The sequence below is a fragment of the Heterocephalus glaber genome, unplaced genomic scaffold (genome assembly GCF_053883595.1).
Source record: "Heterocephalus glaber isolate CG9 unplaced genomic scaffold, H.glaber_assembly_v1.0 deba00001593, whole genome shotgun sequence".
Lineage (NCBI taxonomy): Eukaryota > Metazoa > Chordata > Mammalia > Rodentia > Bathyergidae > Heterocephalus > Heterocephalus glaber.
The window spans coordinates 11,269,897-11,289,543 of NW_028258368.1; the positions used below are offsets into that span (position 1 = coordinate 11,269,897).

The 19,647-nt window shown below is 40.3% G+C and overlaps 1 long non-coding RNA gene and 1 other non-coding gene across 2 annotated transcripts in view; both read left to right on the forward strand.

Annotated features, from left to right (window-relative positions):
* Positions 1–19,647, forward strand: part of LOC147823344 (uncharacterized) — a 320,372-nt gene that overhangs the window by 258,620 nt on the left and 42,105 nt on the right. The gene's annotated exons all lie outside the window — the stretch shown is intronic.
* Positions 16,810–16,916, forward strand: LOC147823345 (U6 spliceosomal RNA). The gene has a single exon (XR_015444090.1). It is a non-coding gene; the product is annotated as a U6 spliceosomal RNA (small nuclear RNA).

A 19,647-nucleotide genomic window follows, 5' to 3' on the forward strand; every position in this document is an offset into this window, starting at 1 on the left:
TGTGTTGAGAAGTCTGCTGTGATTCTGATGGGCTTTCCTTTGTATGTGATTTGTTTCTTTTCTCTGACTGCTTGGAGAACTTTGTTATTCTGTTGTGTTTCTGGAATCTTAACAATTATATGCCTATGAGTAGATTTTTTTTTTATCAAGGCTATTTGGAGTCCTATATGGGTGACTTATCTGTATGTCAAGCTCTTTTCCCCTGCTTGGGACATTTTCTGCCATTATTTCTGGGAAGAGATTTTTTATGTCATCTCCACTCTCTCCTGTTTCTTCATTGAGTCCAATCAGTCTTATGTTATTCTTCTTTGCATCATCTAGCAGCTGCTGGATTGATTTCTCATGTTCCCTTATAATTTTGAAGCAATTTTTCTTTTCCTGGTCACTAATTGCAATCTTATCTTCTATATCTGAAATTCTGTCCTCACATTGGCTCATTCTGCTGTGTAGACTTTCAATGGGGTTTTTCATGTCCTGGAAATCTATTTGCATCTGTTTTATGGATTCCATTTGTTTCTTATGTTGGGATTCCATCATGTTCCTGAGCTCCTCTCTAGATTTAGTAATCATGTTTTGCACTAGGGGCACAATTTCTCCTGTTATCTAAGAAATTATTTCTGATTTCATTTTTTCCAGATCCCCTTTTGTTGCCAGTTCAGTGGGTCCGGTGGTTGGGTATCAGAGTGTTCCATCTCATTTCCCTTTGGGGTTGCTGTAGGTGATCTGGAAGTCTGGTTTTGAGACTTATTTATGTGTTTTCTCATTTTGACTGTGGTGGGGGGCTGTTTGCACCTGCATGGATTACCTCCTCTGAGCTGGGAGAGGTGGGACAGGGGCGGGGAGCAGTAGTAGGGATGGTGACCCAAAAGCCCTTTCCTGTGGGCTGGGAGCAGCGGGACAGAAGGTGGCCCAAAAGCCCTTTCCTCTGGGCTGGGAGCAGCGGGAGGGATGGTGATGGGGAATTCCCTTCCTCTGGACCAGGAGCAATGGGACTCAGTACCTTGGTCTGGTGGTCTGGTGTCCTCTGCTTCTTTGTAGTGTGGAACCAGGTGGCTGCCTGTCTGCAGAGGGGTGTTTCGGTGTCTTTCAAGTGACTTGCGACCTTGGTAGGGCGTGCACAGACCTGCCTGTCTGCAGAGGGCTGATTGGGCGTGTTCTGTGTGACTGGGGACCTCGGTAGGGCGTGGGCAGACCTGCCTGTCTGCAGCGGGGTGATTAGGTGTCTTCCGCGGGACTCAGGACCTCTATCCTCTGTCTCTTTAATGCTTTCTCTTCTCCATTTGGCTTTCAAAATCTAATTCATCTAAAGATAAATTTCTACTTCCTTCATGAAGCCAGCTTGCCCACAATCACAGTCTCAACTTCCCTGAGTGATTTTCTTTTCCTTTTAGTTATCTACAACAGCAATAGTTGTTTGGCAATAAATAAACCCAAGGACTTTCAACACTTGTTCTTTCACAAATTATTTAAAATGTTCCCCTCCAAAGTAGTGTAATTACTCTTGTAGGCCATACCGAGCATATGGTCTTAAAATACTTAACTTGAAGTTTTAAGATTGAGTTCCACTAATGCAAGGATCCACCATCACTTTGAACCAGGTAGGGCCCTGAGGTCCTGTGTCCAGGTGCTAAATTGGCTGAATTTTGGGTTGCTGCCTCCCAGTGGTAGGCGAGGGTAGTGCTTATTTATTAGTATGTAGTATGCATTTCCCAATACAATCCTTTATAAAATACATTTCCAACTCTCCACATCTAAGAAGTCTATTTTAAATAATGTATCCAGATATTTTTGTGAGGTTTTTTTAATCTCTTTATATATACAAGAGGATACAATTAGGTGAGAAAATAAATTGCTGCTATACTTTTGGGATTTCCCATTTGAAAAGTTTGGTGGTTCAATTTCAATAAAAATAAATTTCATTGGAAAGATTTAAACATATCAATTTTTGCCTAATCTCTTCCTTTGTTTAATTCCAAATAGTTCTTCCTCTTTTTATTAACTATATATGGATCTTACATAGTATAAATAGTCAGTCAAGTGAAGTCTCGAGGCCTAAGAACTCAGGACAGGCCACACCCTGCAGACTATCCTGTTTGACTCAAAAAGTGGTCCTCAAGTCCAAGACCACGGCTGTCCTGTACCAGACCTCACCTACAGTTTGGATGCCTTCAAGTGGATGTTTGCCTTAAAATGCAGTCATTTCAACATCTTCCTTTTTACCATCCCAACACTGCTGACTGTGGGAGTCATTCTTATTTTACTGCCTAAAGGGACATTTTTGGTATAGTAAATGACTTGCAGGTTGGAGTTGCAAAGAGATTCTTTCTCTTCAAACCATCCTATTTCTCAAGATGTGTACTTTTCTGGTAAATTCCAAGCAGTGACAAGAATCCAGCTTTTGGGTTGGGCCAGCATGTGCCCAGTGGGTGTCTGTACCAGGGGTAGGGATGGCATGTCTGGGACCTCCAGAGCAGCACTGCACACAGACAGGGCCCGCATGCCTCTTAGTTCAATCAGAAGCTGCTTGGCAGTGCACACATAGAGTGTGCTGTCCTACTGGTACGGGAAGGCATACAGGCCGCTCTTCTGCCAGGGCTACTGATGCTATGCTGGAGGTACGATTACTTCTAGGAGCACCGCATCATAGAACATGGAGCACATGTAGCAAGCCTATAGCCACCTTTATGCCACTCCTGCTTCATCAAAACACCGTGGGTGTTTTGGGGTGAGGAGATATTCTTTAGACTGTGGGATTTCATTTTTCCTAGTTTCCTACTAAGCACCAAGACCCATTTGTCTTGCCGAGAAAAAAAAAATTTAAACTTCTTTCTCCTTTTCCTCCCTCCTTCATCTCATTTTTGCAAACATACAAAGAAGCTTTGAGTTCTGTTCTTTCAGCAGGCTAAGATGAAAAGCAGCTGGACAAATGAAAAGACTTCACTGTTCTTTGGAAACATGGATTCTTCACGTTCTGTTTCATTAAAGAAACAAACAGACGAGGATTTTTCCTTGCAGTAAATCAAATGATTGGACAAGAATACACATGATTTATTCATTTTTTAAATAATTTCTGCTTCTCTGGCCATCTTCCTCCAGTCTCAACACCTCGAATCCGTGGGTGGACCACGGTGGCGTCAGCCTTAGGGAAATACTGGGAGAGCCGCCACTTTCTGAGGCCTCTCCGAGGCTCTGGGTCATCTGGGGTCAGCTTTCTCGTAGTCCTGCCTCTCCAGATTGGGACATTTTTCAGAGAGAGGTGAGAGAGGAGCAGACACCTCACCTTGTGTTTTTGTAAGCCCCTGGGACACTGATGAGGCCCCTAACCTTCAGCGAGACCTTCTCCATGCCGCACACTAGGAGGCAATATGATGGTCTGACAAGCTCTGTGCACTGTGCTCTGATGAGAGATCCTGAGTGAGAATCATGGTACCAAATGAAATAAAATATGACTCCCAAGTTGGGCACCATAGCACACACCTGTAATCTCAGCACTGAGAGGCAAGTCTGAGTCCATCCTGGATGACTTGGCAATTTAGCAAGATCCTGTCTCAAGAAAAAAAAAAATGAAAGAAAAATGAAAAAAATAAACTAGGAATGTAGCTCAGTACAAAGGCCCTGGGTTCAACTTCCAGTACTGCAAAACAAAACAGTGACTTCAGGCTTGCACATGGCTCTGAGGAGGAAAACACTGAGGAAGCTCAAGAAGTCCAAGTTCCCTCCATGAGACATGAAGCCCTGAGATCAGTGCCTCTGTCTGAAGCCCACTCCCCACAGCCTGTGGAGGCCGTTTGTGTGTGAACATCACAGCTGAGCAAATTTTGCTTCAGGGATGGAGCAAATAGCAGATTCTGCCCAGCAGAGCAAGACTAGGGGAGGGCAGACATGTGTCCCACATGCTTTTCTTTCCTGGGCTTATGGAAGAATTCCTCCATCACATGATGTTGCCTTTACATTCTCTTCTGGCAAGACATGGTGCCCATCTGTGTTTCTAGTTGCTTTCTGTTTTGTCTAGAGCACATGTGGGTTTCTCTGTAATCTTGTTTGGTCACAAGTACATTGGAGAACCTCTCTCAAGGGGAAATCAAAGTTTGTTTACCTTTGGCAGCCAACTGTTCCTGTAAAATAGTGGACTTCATGTCTGAATCAGCATGGGGAACCACCCAGGATGTTCTATGTCCAATAGGGAGGGAAGTGTTGGCCAGGGAAGTTGGTTCTCAGTTCTGTGTGAAACCTAAACATAGGCAGCACTCCTGCACTTACAGAGGAACCACCGATGGAGATGACAGGCCCAAATGTCATTCTGATGAGGTGTTTATCTCCCAGTGAGAACCAGAGAGGCAGCCAATGCCACAACTCTCCTCTTCCTCCTCTCCTTGCATATAAACCACTATGGTTCCAGCCTCTCCAACCCTGAGAAGGCATCTGCTAAGAAGGAGGACTTTGGAAGCCCACATTGTCTCTATGACTTGCACATGTTTCCCTGCTTGATTACACCCTTCCTTCAACTTTCTGTGTATTTTTCCTTCTGCCTGATTACTGATAACATAAGTAAACTTCATTTTACTACAGCCATTTTCCAGTAAATGAGATTTGAGCAAATTTCTGTTAACTACTCTTGTAAGAATACCTTAGAGAAAATATAAGGACCTGGCAGACATGATAAGAGAAACTTTGAAGTTACGCTTGGCACATCCAAAGACCCAGTGACTGATGGAGTCCACAGGGTACCAAAAAGGAACTCTCTAATGTGGAGTGGGCAAGACAAGATTGCAAGCCAAAATCTGAGGTAGTCTTTTTTGACAGTCCAGCTGTCTACTTATCGGTCTGTCATAACGATAACAGCAGTGGTATTTAATTTCTCATTTGTATAACTCTTCTAATTTTCTCAGTGCACTTTGCTTGTGGAACAGACTTCTCTGTGTCAAGATGGCCCTGAGAAGACTAGGAAAGATTTTATAACCTGAGCTTCCAGATTTGACTAGGTGACTTCTACTGTCTTTTCCAACTCTATCATTCTTGATTCTGTGAGTTCAAATAAACTCTCCAATTTTACAGGATAAGAATATGGTAAGGTCTCCCAACAGAAGACCTGAACAGTGAAAACTCTGTGAACACAAAAAAGGTAATTTATAGGTAGCATTTTCCTAACAAACTAGCAATCCTTGAATTTGAATGAATCATATGCTGCACATTTTCAGCCCATAGCATTCACTGACAATCCTGAACAACCTGGATTCTGGAATCGCTTACATAATTCACCAGATATGCTTCTCAGTGAAATTCTCCTTTTTCTTATTTCAGCCTCTCTCAGGGGGATTTTATTATTTTAACAAAATTCATACTTACCTCCAAGGGAAAATAAAGAATTAATCACATCTTTATTTTATTCCTTGTTTCCACATCTTTAACATTGACTTAAAAATGTTTAGGTAACCAGCTGGTGGCAACTAATCAGAAAAAAATGCATCATAAACAACACTCAAAATGTAGTAGTAAAATTCCTGTACTAACTTCTTTCTTTGGGGAAGTCTAGGCATTATTCATTTCCCTGCTGTTACTAAAGTATACAATTTAAGTATAGAATTGTTAGCAACTATAGCAAAATGTGCTCTATTTTGAGCCCTGTGAGATTGCGAATTCACACAGCCCAGCATGGGCTCTGGAATGTGGCAGACAGAACTCTAGCCAGAACTGTAGCCTTACTACTTCCACCTCTACTCCCAAGCAAATCCATCTTCCGAGTGTGAGCACACAGAATTTCATGTGAACTAGGATAGTGCAATTTCCCTATTTTTGTAGTGGATGGGATATTTATTATAAGTAGAAAGGATGTGGAGATGTCTATATATTTAATGGCAAGAGCACACCTCAGCCTATTGAGAAGAAACAGCACTGGCCAGAGGAGAAGCAGCTTCCTGGAGCAGTCATGAGCAAACCTCAGAACCTGAATTTTGCTACAGACCCAAGATCCACAGCTTTTGCCTGTCTCTCTCTCCTCCAGAGCTCTATTGTCGGTGAGGCTGTGTGGCCATTGCAACTGTTAACTTTGAAGGAATTAGCTGTGTATTTGTCTCACACCCCTGCTGACTTGTAAGTGACCAGAGCCCAGAGGGAGACCTGCTCTCTGAAGTGCAGTGTGCTCAGGGACAATGGTTCAAAAGAAATTTTTTCCCCAGTATCCGGAATTGAATTCAGGACCTTGCACTTGCCAGGCAGGCATAGAGCCACTGAGCATATTATCACCGGCCCAATGTGGTTGTTTTGAAAGGAGTGGAGTTTTTATTATGTTGACTTAGAGCAAAAAACATACTTCAAATTAAGTCTTTGGGTGTAAAATATATATTGTTTTGAACAAATTTTTTAAGAGATTTATAAAACAGTAGCCCTTTATATTGTTTTACTTGGAAAGGGGAAAGAAATATAATGCTAAGCCTGATGTAGCATGCTCAGCATAAGTAAAGCCTGCACATTATATGAAACATATATGTATCTATAACAGACTTCACAGATACCTTACTTTATCTGGTATTGTTTTAGCATGAGTATGGGTTAAATTAACCTTCTAAAACATGTATCGTGATTATATGCATGGAGAGCAGGATTAGAGCAAAAGAGATCATCTTCCACTCTCCACAAGGAGTAGTGAGCACAGCAAAGGAACTCTGTCACATCTGCTTTATATCATAGCACTGGACATGCTTTGGAAATAGTTTTGTGTAAAGTGTTCTAATATGAAGAAGAGATTGAGCAGATAGAATTGCCAAAAAATTACATAAATAATTCTGTAGCACTTAAAAATTGGAGAAAACACATCTTTGATTAAATATACAAATTTGGGGTTAAGAAATCTCTTTGGAATCCCCAGGTTTAGAAAATAGTATAATGCCATGAAATATATAATTTCAGCACCAGTGATTTGTCGCTAGGTGTGGTGAGATTGTAATGAGCAGTTCTCCATGGAAATTTTTAGCAGCTTTTGGCATTTTATTGGAGCCTTAGTTTCCCTTAATTTCTATATCAATATATTTCTTATTAGAGCTTATTTACTTTATGTCTTTCAAAACTTTCCAATCAATGAGTTAATTAAGAGGAGAGCAAATGTCTATGAGACCTGAGTAGTGCTTGCACAGATGATGCACCTGCATGTGGCGAGTGAGGACCTGCTGACTACAGACAGGAAGATCTCTCTTTTCTTTTTTTTTTTTTAATTCTTTTATTGGTGCATTTTAGGCATACAACACATTTACATTTCTCATTGAGAACTTGTACTTTTACATGATGCATCTTGGTTCTTATTTTTTCCCCATTCCTAGCCCTCCCTTCATCCCCTCCACCCTTCCCTATTTGCAAAGACTTTATTTCCATTTTTTCCATTTCTCATCATTTTTCCTTTCCCTTCTTTCCTTTCCTCTGCCCCCCTCCCCACTACCCCTACCCCTTTGGACCTTTTCTTCCTATTTTGCATTATTGATTATTCATTCTAATCATTGGTACATTTTAGGTATACAATATAATGGCATTCATCATTGGAAATTTGCACCTTTACATAGTCTCTCTTGGTTCCTATTTTTCACCCTTGCCCAGCCCTCCCTTCAACTCCTCCAGTCCTCCCTATTTACAAAAATTTTGTTCCTATTTTTCCATTTTCTCATATTAATCCGATTCCCTTCTTTCCTTTCCCCTACCCCTCCCACTTCCTTCCCCTTTGCCCCTTTTCTTCCTATTTCACATTACCTATTATACATTTAGTCCTTATTTATACTTTCAGTTTCTCACACCAGAGAAACAATCTGGTATTTATACATGTGTGTCCTATTTATTTCACTTAAGAATATCACCTCAATGTGCATCCCCTTAGCTATAAATGTCTCTAATTTCTCATTTTTTATGGCTGAGTAGTACTCCATTTATTAAAAAACCATATTTTCTTGATCCAGTCTCCAGTTTATGGGCATTTGGGCTGTTTCCAAGGTTTAGCTCTCACAAACTGTGCTGCTATGAACATGGGTGCACATATATCACTGTGGTATGATTCTTTTAATTCTTTGGGAAAGATCCCCAGCAGTGGAATAGCAGGGTCAAATGGGATTTCCAGTCCTAGTTCTTTGAGGTATCCCCATACTGATTTCCACAGTGGTCACACCAGTCTACACTCCCACCAGGAGTGGAGCAGGCTTACTCTTTCCCCACATCCCTGCAAGCATTTGTTATTGGTGGATTTCATGATAGCAGCCATTCTTTCTGGACTGAGGTGGAATCTCAGCGTTGTTTTCATTTGCAACTCTCAAATGACCAGTGATGTTGAACATTTTTTCATGTATTTATTTGCTATTTCTACTTCTTTGTCTGAGAAATGTCTGTTCATTTCAGATGCTCATTTTTGGATTGTGTCTTTAAATTTGGAAGGTCTGATCTTTTTAAGTTCTTTATAGATTCGAGATAGTAGACCTTTGTCTGAGGAAAAGCAGGTGAAGATATTTTCCCACATTGTGGGTTGTCTCTTCACATTGCTGGTGATTTCTCTTGCTGTGCAGAAGCTTTTTAATAAAAAGAGATCCCACTTGCTGATTGTTTGTGCTACTTCACGGGCAAGTAAGGTTTCGCTCATAAAATCTTTTCCTACACCAATGTCTTCAACAGTTCTACCTAACCTCTGTTCCAGCCAGTTCAGTTTTTCTATTTTAATATTTAGATCTTTAATCCATTTTGATTTTAGTTTAGTGCATGGCAAGAGATATAGGTCTAATTTTAATCTTTAGCAAGTTGAAACCCAATTTTTCCAGCATCATTTGTTAAAGAGGTTATCTTTCCTCCAGTCAGGGTGTTTGGCTCCTTTATCGAAGATGAGATGGCTGAGTGTATCTGGCATTGTTTCTGACTCTTCTAATCTGTTCCACTGGTCCTCAGGTCTGTTTCTTTTCTTTTCTTTTTTTTTTTTTTTTTTTTTTTTGGTATTGGGGATTGAACTCAGAACCTTGCACTTGCAAGGCAGGCGCCAGAACCACTGAGCTAAATCCCGAGCCCCTCAGGTCTGTTTCTTTGCCAGTACCATGCTGTTTTTGTCACAGTAGCTTTATAGTATAGTTTCAAGTTGGAGATTGTGATACCCCCTGCCATGTCTCTGTTACCTAGAATTGCTTTTGCTCTTCTGGGTTTCTTCTTGTTCCAAAAGAATTTTTGGATTGTTTTCTCAAGGTCTGTGAAGTATGCTGCTGGGAACTCAATTGGAATTGCATTGAATCTATATAGCAGTTTTGGAAGTAAGGCCATTTTCACTATATTAATCTTTCTTACTCAGGAGCAGGGGATGTCTGTCCAATTTCTACATTTGACCTTAGCCAAAAGGCCGAGAAGCGATGTCCAATTTCTGATATCATCTTCAATCTCTTTTTTCAGAGTGCTATAGTTTTCAGAGAAGAGGTCTTTGATTTCTTTTGTTAGGATGATTCCTAGGTATTTCAGGTTTTTGGATGCTATTGTGAAAGGAATTATTGGTCCTATTTCTCTCTCAGTAAGTCTATCATTCGTGTAGAGGAAAGCTATTGATTTTTGTGTGTTGATCTTGTAACCAGCTACTTGACTGAATTTGGTTATTAAGTCTAGAAGACTTTTGGTGGAGTTCTTGGGGTCTTCCATATACAGCATCATGTCATCTGCAAAAATGACAATTTCAATTCTTCATTTCCTATCTTTATCCCTTTTATTTCTTTCTCTTGTCTAATTGCTGTGGCTAATGTTTCCAAAGCTAAATTGAACAAGAGTGGTGATAGTGGACATCCTTGTCTTGTTCCTGATTTGAGTGTGAAGGATTTCAGTTTTTGACCATTTAGTATGATACTGGTTGTTGGTTTTTCATAAATGGCTTTTAGCAGTTTGTGGTAAAGACCATCTATTCCAATTTTTGTAGGGTTTTTATCATAAATGCATGTTGGATTTTGTCAAATGCTTTTTCTGTGTCTATGGAGATAATCATATGGTTTTTGTCCCTGGATCTATTGATATAGTATATTACATTGATTGATTTGCATATGTTGAGCCATCCCTGCATCCCTGGGATGAATCCCACTTGGTCAGGGTGTATGATCTTCTTGATGATCTTCTGCCTTCTATTTGCCAGTATCTTATTAAGAATTTTTGCATCTATGTTCATTAGTGAGGTTGGCCTATGGTTCTCCTTTTTGGTTGGGCCTTTCTCTGCTTTGGGGATCAAGGTGATGCTTACTTCCAGCAATGAATTTGGGAGTATTGCTTCCCTTTCAATTTCACTGAAGAGTTTAAACAGTAATGGCAGCAGTTCCTCTCTAAATGTCTTGTAGAATTCAGCAGTGAAGCCATCAGGACCCAGACTTTTCTGAGTTGATAAGTTTTTAATTACATTTTCAATTTCATTGTTTGATATTGAGTTGTTCAGAATTTTTAGATCTTCTTCGTTCAACTTTGGTAATTCATACATGTCTAGGAATCTGTCCATTTCTTCTGTGTTGTCCATCTTATTGGTGTATAGGTTCTGGAAGTAGGTATTGATGATCCTCTGGATTTCTACTGGGTCTGTTGTCATTTCACCCTTTTCATTCCTAATTGCATGGATTTGGGCCTTTTCTTTCCTTTTTCTGACAAGGTTGGCTAAAGGTCTGTCAATTTTGTTGATTCTTTCGAAGAACCAACTCTTGGCTTCATTGATTTTTTTGTATTGTTCTGTTAGTCTCCATTGCATTGATTTCTCCTCTGATCTTTATAATTTCCTCCCTTGTATGAGCTTTGGGGTTGTCCTGCTCTTCTTTTTCTAGAAGCTTGAGGTTCAACATCAGGTTGTTTAATTGGGCTTGTTCTGTTTTCCTAATATGCATATTCACTGCTCTGAATTTCCCTCATAAGACTGCTTTCATTGTGTCCCATAGATTCCGATATGTTGTATTGTTATTGTCATTTAATTGAAGGAACTGTCTGATTTCTTCTTTAATTTCCTCTGTGACCCATTGGTTATTCAGAAGTGTGTCATTCAATTTCCACATGTTTATGAAATTTTTCCAGTTTCTTTTGGTATGGATCTCCAATTTCATCACACTATGGTCTGGTAACATACAGGGCATAACTTCAATTCCTTTGCACTTACTTAAACATGTTCTATGTGTGAGTATGTGGTCTATTTTGGAGAATGACCCATGTGCAGCTGAGAAGAATGTGTATTCTGATTTTGTGGGGTGGAAGACTCTGTAAACATCTGTTAAGTTCATTTGTTCAAGAGTTCAATTGAGTTCTAGAATTTTATTACTTATTTTTTGTCTAGTTGATCTATCTATTTGTGACAGTGGGGTGTTGAGGTCCCCCACTACAATTGTATTAGTGCATATATGACTTTTCATGTCCGTTAGTATTTGTTTTATATAGTTAGGCGCACTAGTGTTTGGTGCATAGATATTTATGATTGTCATCTCTTCCCCTTTGATTGTCCCCTTTACAAGGATGTAGTGTCCTTGTTTGTCTCTCTTAATCAGTGTTGGTTTGATGTCTACTTGATCTGCAAAGAGGATAGCTACTCCTGCTTTTTTTAGGGTTCCTGTTGCATGGAGTATTATTTTCCACCCTTTAACCTTCAGTCTATGAGTTTCCTTTTGAATGAAGGGTGTTTCTTGTATGCAGCATATTGTTGGATTTTGCTTCTTGACCCATTCTGCCAGTCTATTTCTTTTGATTGGCAAATTGAGACCATTAACATTGGTGGTTATAACTGAAATGTATTGACTTATCATTATATCATTATCAAATATATTGAGTTTTTCTTTTTGTTAGGTTCTCCCCCTTTACATTTAATTTCTTGTCATGCCAGATGGGTTCATTCTGCTTTGCTTCTTGGGGTTGTGGTCATCATTGTCTGTTCCTAGGATATTGTGTAAAATTTTTTGGAGTGCTGGTTTGGTATTCATGAAGTTTCTAAGGTGCTCTTTGTCATGAAAGTATCTTATTTCTCCATCAATTTTGAAAAATAGTTTTGCAGGGTACATCAATCTGGATTGGAGGCTGTTTTCTTTTAGGGCTTGGAATAGGTCACTCCAAGCTCTTCTTGCCTTGATGGTTTGTGTTGAGAGGTCTGCTGTGATTCTGATGGGCTTTCCTTTGTATATGATTTGTTTCTTTTCTCTAACTGCTTGGAGAACTTTGTTCTTCCGTTGAGTTTCTGAAATCTTACCAATTATATGCCTATGTGTAGATAGTTTTTGATCAAGGCTATTTGGAATCCTATATGCCTCACTTATCTGTATGTCAAGGTCTTTTCCCCTGCTTGGGAAGTTTTCTGCCATTACTTCTGTGAGGAGTTTTTTTATGCCATCTCCACTCTCTCCTGTTTCTTCTTTGACTCCAATCAATCTTATGTTATTCTTCTTTGCATCATCTAGCAGCTGCTGGATTGATTTCTCATGGTCCTTTACAATTTTGAAGCAATTTTTCTTTTCCTGGTCATTAATTTCAATTTTATCTTCTATGTCTGAAATTCTGTCCTCACATTGGCTCATTCTGCTGTGTAGACTTTCAATGGAGTTTTTCATGTCCTGGAAATCTATTTGCATCTGTTTTATGGATTCCATTTGTTTTCTATGTTGGGATTTCATCATGTTCCTGAGCTCCTCTCTAGATTTATTAATCATGTCTTGCACTATGAGCACAATCTCTGCTGTTATGTGAGAAATTATTTCTGGTTTCATTTTTCCAGATCCCCTTTTGTTGCCAGTTGAGTGGGTCCATGTGGTTGAGTATCACAGTGTTCCATCTCATTTCTCCTTGGGGTTGCTGTAGGTGATCTGAAAGTCTGGTTTTGAGACTTATTTATGTGTCTTCTCATTTTGACCAGGTTTTGGGGAAGCAGGCTGTTGGCGCCCATGTGGCTGACCTCCTCTGAACTGGGAGAGGTGGGACAGGGGCTGGGTGTGGTGGGACAGATGGCGGCCCAAAAGCCCCTTTCTCTGTGCCAGGAGCTGTGGGGCAGCAGCTCAGAAGCCCCTTCCTCTGGGCTGGGAGTAGCGGGATGGACGGTGGCCTGTAAGCCCCTTCCTCTGGGCTGGGAGCAGTGAGACAGTGCCTAGAAGCCCCTTCCTCTAGGCCAGGAGTGGCGGGACAGATGGCACCCCAAAAGCCCTTTATTAAGATCTTTCTTGTATTTAAACAAACATGGTGGAGGACATGAATATCCTTCCTATAGAGAAGCTGTTTCCCCGGAAGAGCATCTAGACTGCATTGCTTCTTCATTCACTGTGAGCCCCAATGGAATCTGGACCCACTTAGTATGTCCCAGCCTATAAGTGGCACTTACCAAAGGGACAGGAAATGGGGTGCATGGCAGTCTCCTCTGAACAGAGGAGGAAGCCAAGTCCACCATCCTTCTTAGGATGTGCTCCTGGGACCCTCTCCAAACCCCATAATGTCATTTTCCTTGAAGCAAAGAAGAAGCTATGTAGTGTTCTCCAATGAAGAAGTAATAAATTGGATTGGAGATGAAATCACTCCTTATCAAACACTCAGATCAAATGTTTTTGACACATATTTTCACAGCTCTAGGTTCAAGAGAACTGATAAACCCATGAAATCATAAACTCACACAAGAGGTTGGTCTGGTCACATCCAAAAGTCCACATGTTTTGCTTCCCCTTCCACTCACAGGGGCCTGGTTTTCACCCCAACATGGCAACATAGTGCATTTGTTTTTGAAGAGGTCAGTCTTTCTTTTGCTTCAATCTCTGTCCATTTAACTCTTTAATCTTCTCCATTTAATAAAGGCCTGCCACTGAATAGTACTGTTCTGTATGATGTTCTTAATTTCTAGACTATTTGCAGATAACTGTTCATGAGCAGTCACCTGGGATTTCTCTTTGCCTTGTTAAAGGTTCTGATTTAAAATGACCTCCAAATCTGTGAATGTTGTGGACTTCCCCTTTGGGCATAATGACCTCCTTAGCCTTTTAGGAGTTGGAACTGAGAGTAGTACTGAATATGTGGTCTGGCTAAGGTGGACTAGGATCTTCTTCCATTTCTTTAGACTGTGCTTATTCATGCTAACATTGCATTAACACTTCCTGCCTCTGAGCAGCCACGTCACATCCCATCACTAGCTCACGCTGAACTCAGAACATGTAAAATGCCTACCTGTGCCTTCTTCCTTCCAGATAAGTGTTTATCCAGGTCAGTGAAATCTTCTATTATGCAAGGGTGTTTCTTAGAACATTAGATTGACTGGTGTTAATTTTGACCTTTATATATATTATTAAAGATGTTCACATTCAAACCAGAAGTTGGAAAATATCCCACAGCACATTTTTTTTACATAAGACTGTATCTTTTGCAAATTTCAGATCTATCTCTCATAGTCTTTTTCTTCCTCATCTCCCTCTCCTTTCCCCTTCTTCCTCTGGTTCACACTGCTATCATAACATCCAGGGCTGACATGTCAGAATGTCAGAACTGGGCTGCTGTGTGGTCTGTGTGTGCTTTGGCCTTGGGCTGCTTCTGCTCCAAAAGGGAGACTTTTCTTAACTAGCACATTGGGTCTTCTTTTTTCTTTGCTTGCTTTTCTTCTCTCTCTCTCTCTCCCTCCCTCCCTCTCCCTCTCCCTCTCTCTCTCCTCTTGTGTGTGGTACTAGGGATCAAACCCAGAACCTTTACACTCAGCTACACCACATTATTTCTTTATTTTTTATCTTGAGACAGAGTCTTACTAAGTTGCCCAAGCTGGGCTTAAACTTGCAATCTTCCTGCCTCAGACTCCCATACTGATACTAGGACTTTTCTAAACTAGCATTCACCCCAATAATACAGCATGCTGAAATTTTTTTAAAAAATAGATAAGTCCAAAAATCTCACAAAGCAAGATAAAACTATTTTTTAAAAAAATAAATTATATTTAAATGCTTATAACAAAATGCAAAAGCATCTTCCCTTTCTCCTCCCTGTTCCTCTGTCTTGTATCCAGAAAACAATCACTTCCAAGCCTCTTCTTTCTACTGTTATATTTATTTTTTTCTAGGTGATATATTGTATCACTATTTCTTGATGACTTCTTTGTTCTTTAGATAACATCTACTAAATTTCTATTGCACACACTCACCATGTACCCCCACCTTGGACACTCCCATAGGCTCAGGGTGGTGTGGTCACAATTATTGGTTAAGGTTACAATATTTGATTACTTGGTCCACATAAATATTCCCGTGTCTGAGCCAAATAGGGTACTTGGCTTCCATTTTTTCTCTTCTGTTATATTTTTGTGTGCTTCATTGTTTTAGCTGTTTCTAATTATTTTACCACATGCTTCCATAGGTCTGTCTTAGAGTTCACAATACAGTTTCCAGCCACATTCCAAACACATCATGAAGACTCTTTCAGCTCATCACTTTTCCCCTCAGAGTGTCTCCTACACCCTCAACTCTGCTTGGTGCATGAAGGCCACCCCATATACACATGTTGGCCCAGGGCCCCTATTGCCTTCATCCTGAAAACTTCCCTTGCTACTCCTGGCATTCATACTTTCCTTCTTCTTGGTTTACTCCTTCATGCCAGCAGTATATTCACCTAGTAGCTCCCCAACAAAGAGTACTTGAGAGGTCAACACTTTGAGACTATGTAAATTCTTTCTAAAAATTCCTTTCTTCAGGATATTTTGAGCATGTGGAAGATTCCAGGTGGAAAATCACTTCCCATCTGAAATCTTGACTCATTGCTCCAGCATCTTCTATCATCTAACATGTTTTGGGGAAACAGAGCACTGTTGCTATCCCCCTGCCTTCCTCTCTCGGAGCTCTTGAGCTCTTTTCTGGATCACTGCTTATAATAAATTCCATAATAGTGGGTGCTTTGGGGTCAGTGTGCTGCCTCATTGCTTTGAGCATGTGCTAGGTTATTCACATTCTTTTGTTCTGACTTATTTTCCTGTATTACTTCTTTGATAATTTCTTTCCCTCCATTACTTTCTTTTTTGTGATAAATTAATTCTCACATTGTCTTATATTTTCTCTCTTTTTGTATTTTTGTCCTATTTCCTGGAGGATTTTCAATTTTATTATGCAAACTTTATTAATTTTGAAATTTTCCAGTGTTCTGTCTTTAATTTCCAAAAACTCCTTATTGTTCTCCATTTGTCCCTTTTATAGCATATTTTTAAACCAAAAATGCAGTACTTTTTCTTATTCCTCTGACAATGTTATAATTGTAAGAACTCTTTTTTTTTCTTCCTCTAGGGCCTCTTTCCAAGTTCCTTTACCTTGTGCATTATTTTAGCCTCAGTCTCCTGAGTTGGAAGCTTTCCCTGATTATGTTGTTATTCTTTAGTGTCTTTCTCCACTTACAAGTGAGGCATCATAGTGCAGAATGAAGGCCCTGAAAAGTGGGGTAGGTGCCAGGAATCCTTGCCTGCTGAGCTCACTGTGGAGAAGTTGCCTGGAGAGATACTTGCCACCCCAAATTCCATAACTGCCCATCTTTTCCTGGTTCCAGGTCAGCTTCTCCAGAAACAGATTTCCTATCTCTTGCCAGGACCAGGGTGGGGACAGAAGTTTGTGCCCAGATGTAGGAAAGCAGGAGAGGTTGGGGCAGTGAGTGTGGGGCCTCTGGTCTGACAAACTGACAGTCACTGTGCTCTTGTCCCGTCTACAGCCCTACTCCCACCTTCTGTGCACAGTGTGTCTGGGACCAGAGTCTCTCTGGCTTAATTTTTCCAATGCATAAACCCTTTGTTTATTCTGGGGATAGAAAACAGAATGTTCTAAAGCAAATTTATTTCACATTTTTATGATAATCCATTTCTTTTAAGGATTTTCTTTCAATGCTTGCTTTATAGATACATTTAATAATATTGGATCAATACAGGGAAGATTAGCATCATTCCCCTATACAAGGATGCCATACAAATTCACGAAGTTTTATACATTAAAAAAAACTTGCTCAAAATGGACCAAAGACCTAAAAATAAGAGATAAAACTACAAAACTAGGGCCAGGGATTTAACTCAGTGGTTTCGTCACCTGCTGGGCCAAGCACAAGGACCCGAGTTCGATCCCTGGTACAAAAAAAAAAACAAAACTACAAAACTTTTAGAAGAAAATATAGGACAAAAGCTCTATGACCTTGGATTTGGCAATGATTTCTTGAATATGATGCCAAAATGCTAAGCAACAAAAGAAAAAAATGATAAAGTAGACTTCATCAAAGTTAAATGCACCAAAGAACACAGTACACAGAATGAAAAAGTAATGGAGAAAAAAGAATGGGAGAGAATGCCTGCAAATCATATATTTGAGAAGAGATTATCATCCAGACTGTAAAGAATTCCTACAACTCATCAACCACAACAAAAATATAAAAATTAAAAACAATCTGATTAAAAATTGGGCAAAGGACTTGAATAAACATTTCACCAAAAAAGACATCCAAATGTCCAGCAAGCTCATGAAAAGACATTCCACATCACACATCATTGGAGATGTGCAAACCAAAACCACAAGAAGTCATTACTTCACCCATTAGGATGGTTGTAATCAAAACCAACAAAGAAACAAACAAAAGCTAACAAGTGTTGATGAGGAAGTGGAAAAATTGGAACCCTTGTGCAGTGATGATGGGAATGGAAAATGTTGCAGCCACTGTAGAAAATAGGATGGCGACTTGTCAAAAGATTAAATATACAATTACCGTGTGATCCAGTAACTCCACTTACAGATATATGCCCACAAGAAATGAAGGCAGGCACATAGAAAGGTATTTGATCACCGTACTTACAGCAATATCATTTCCATAGCCAAAAGCCAGAGGAAATTCAAGTATCCATCAATGCATGAATGGACAAATTGTCATCTATATGTACAATAGAATATTATTCTTTCTGTAAGAGGAAGGAAACTCTAACAATGCTACAATGGGCATGAATCCTGAGAACTGTATTAAGTGAAATAACACAGCCACAAAAAGTATGTTGCATGATTTCACTTATATGAAGTAGCTACAGTATCAACATAGAAAGAAACAGAAGGTAAAGCAGGGCTTTCAGGAGAAGAGGGCAAAGGGGTTGAGGAATTCATGGGTAATGGGGACAATGTTTTAATTCTACATGATGAAGGGACAGATGGTGTTGATAGCTAAACAATGTGATGGTAACTAATGCCATAGAACCAAACACATTAAAATGGTTAAAATGGTAGATTTTATGTGATGCACAGTTTACCAAGATATTAAAAAGTAATTTTTAAATAACTCAAGACTAGTGACTAAACAGATTTTGTTTATAGATATTTCATTCCACTTCAACACACTGACCCATCTTGAGCACTTGCCCTCCCTATCTTTTTCGATCAGAGTTCTCTACCTGCTTCCATCTCCTTCTCTAAGTACAGAGGAAAAGAACAGCCTCTTTCACACATCCCCAGAAGCAAATGCCCTTAATCCTTCAGGCAGAGGTCATCAAGTGTGATAGTTCACTTTTTTCAAACCGACTCATCTCTCTATTCTACTGAAACTGTTCCCACTGAGACAGCATCTTGGGCTGGGGATGTAGCTCAGCAGCACCACACTTGCCTGGCAAATACAAGTGCAAGGTCCTGAGTTTGATCCTGGTACCAAAAAACAACAACAAAAAAATCCAGCCTCTTTTCTCTCAGACCCCTAGAAACCAGCTTAGGCCAGCGGGTCCCACAGCATCTGCCACTCCTTCCCATGGAACCCACTTTTTGTGGAGTCCTGGTGCCTCAGCTACCTCATTTCCATCCTGAAGCACTCTCTCTGCTTTGTCCTACAGTGTGCATGAGCATGGGTAGAGAAGAGAAGATGTTAAAAGCCAATTATAGTGTAAGCTTCAAAATGAAGTAAATTGTATTAATAAGAAATTTATGAATTTTTAGTTTCAAAGCTTACAACCCAGGGCTCAAAGTGAAAGCATCGGAACAGACATCTCTTGCAAATGGTCAGAAAGTCTCTGTGTGCTGAACTGGGTTGAGTTTCTGTAGCTGGGCTGGTGTACAGGCTGGATCCTGGACATCTAAGCCTCCTCTGCCCTGCATAAGGGAGCCCAGTCCAAGGCTTCTGCACTCTGGAGGTCTTTCTGCAGAGCAGTCCATCCTCCTTGGTGCTCCTTTATTCTTAGTGTGATGCTGGCTGTCTGGCCCCAGCTGAAAGAGGCATTTTGAGGGAAACAAGTCTGTGATTGATAATTACCTTGAACTCCCAGTTATGGTGTAGAGAAGGGATACCTACCTGTCTGGCATAATAGACATCAGCTAGGGGGAAGAAGCAGTAACTTGTGCAACACCAGCAGGAAGGAGACTCTGCTGGGATGTTAGGGCCAAGCCCATACTTGACCACAGTGCATAGCCATAGAGTAAGTGGGCGAACACCTGCTTTCTTCTGAGAAGGTTTATGTTCTCCCTTCCTTTCTGATCCTTAGTTCCCCTGAGCTGTCACACACTGGAAGAGGCTCAACACATGTATCTAATGTGTGTTTATATATGTGTGCAAGTGTACATGTTACGCATATGTGCGTGTGTGTGTGTGTGTGTCTGTTCCTTCGTTTCATAATTACCCTGGAATCCGTCACTTCTTCACAGGTTCCTCCTTTCCAGGAGTGGTCTTTGCTCTGATTCCAACAACAGCATTTCTGGAATCTGCTGAATGGTC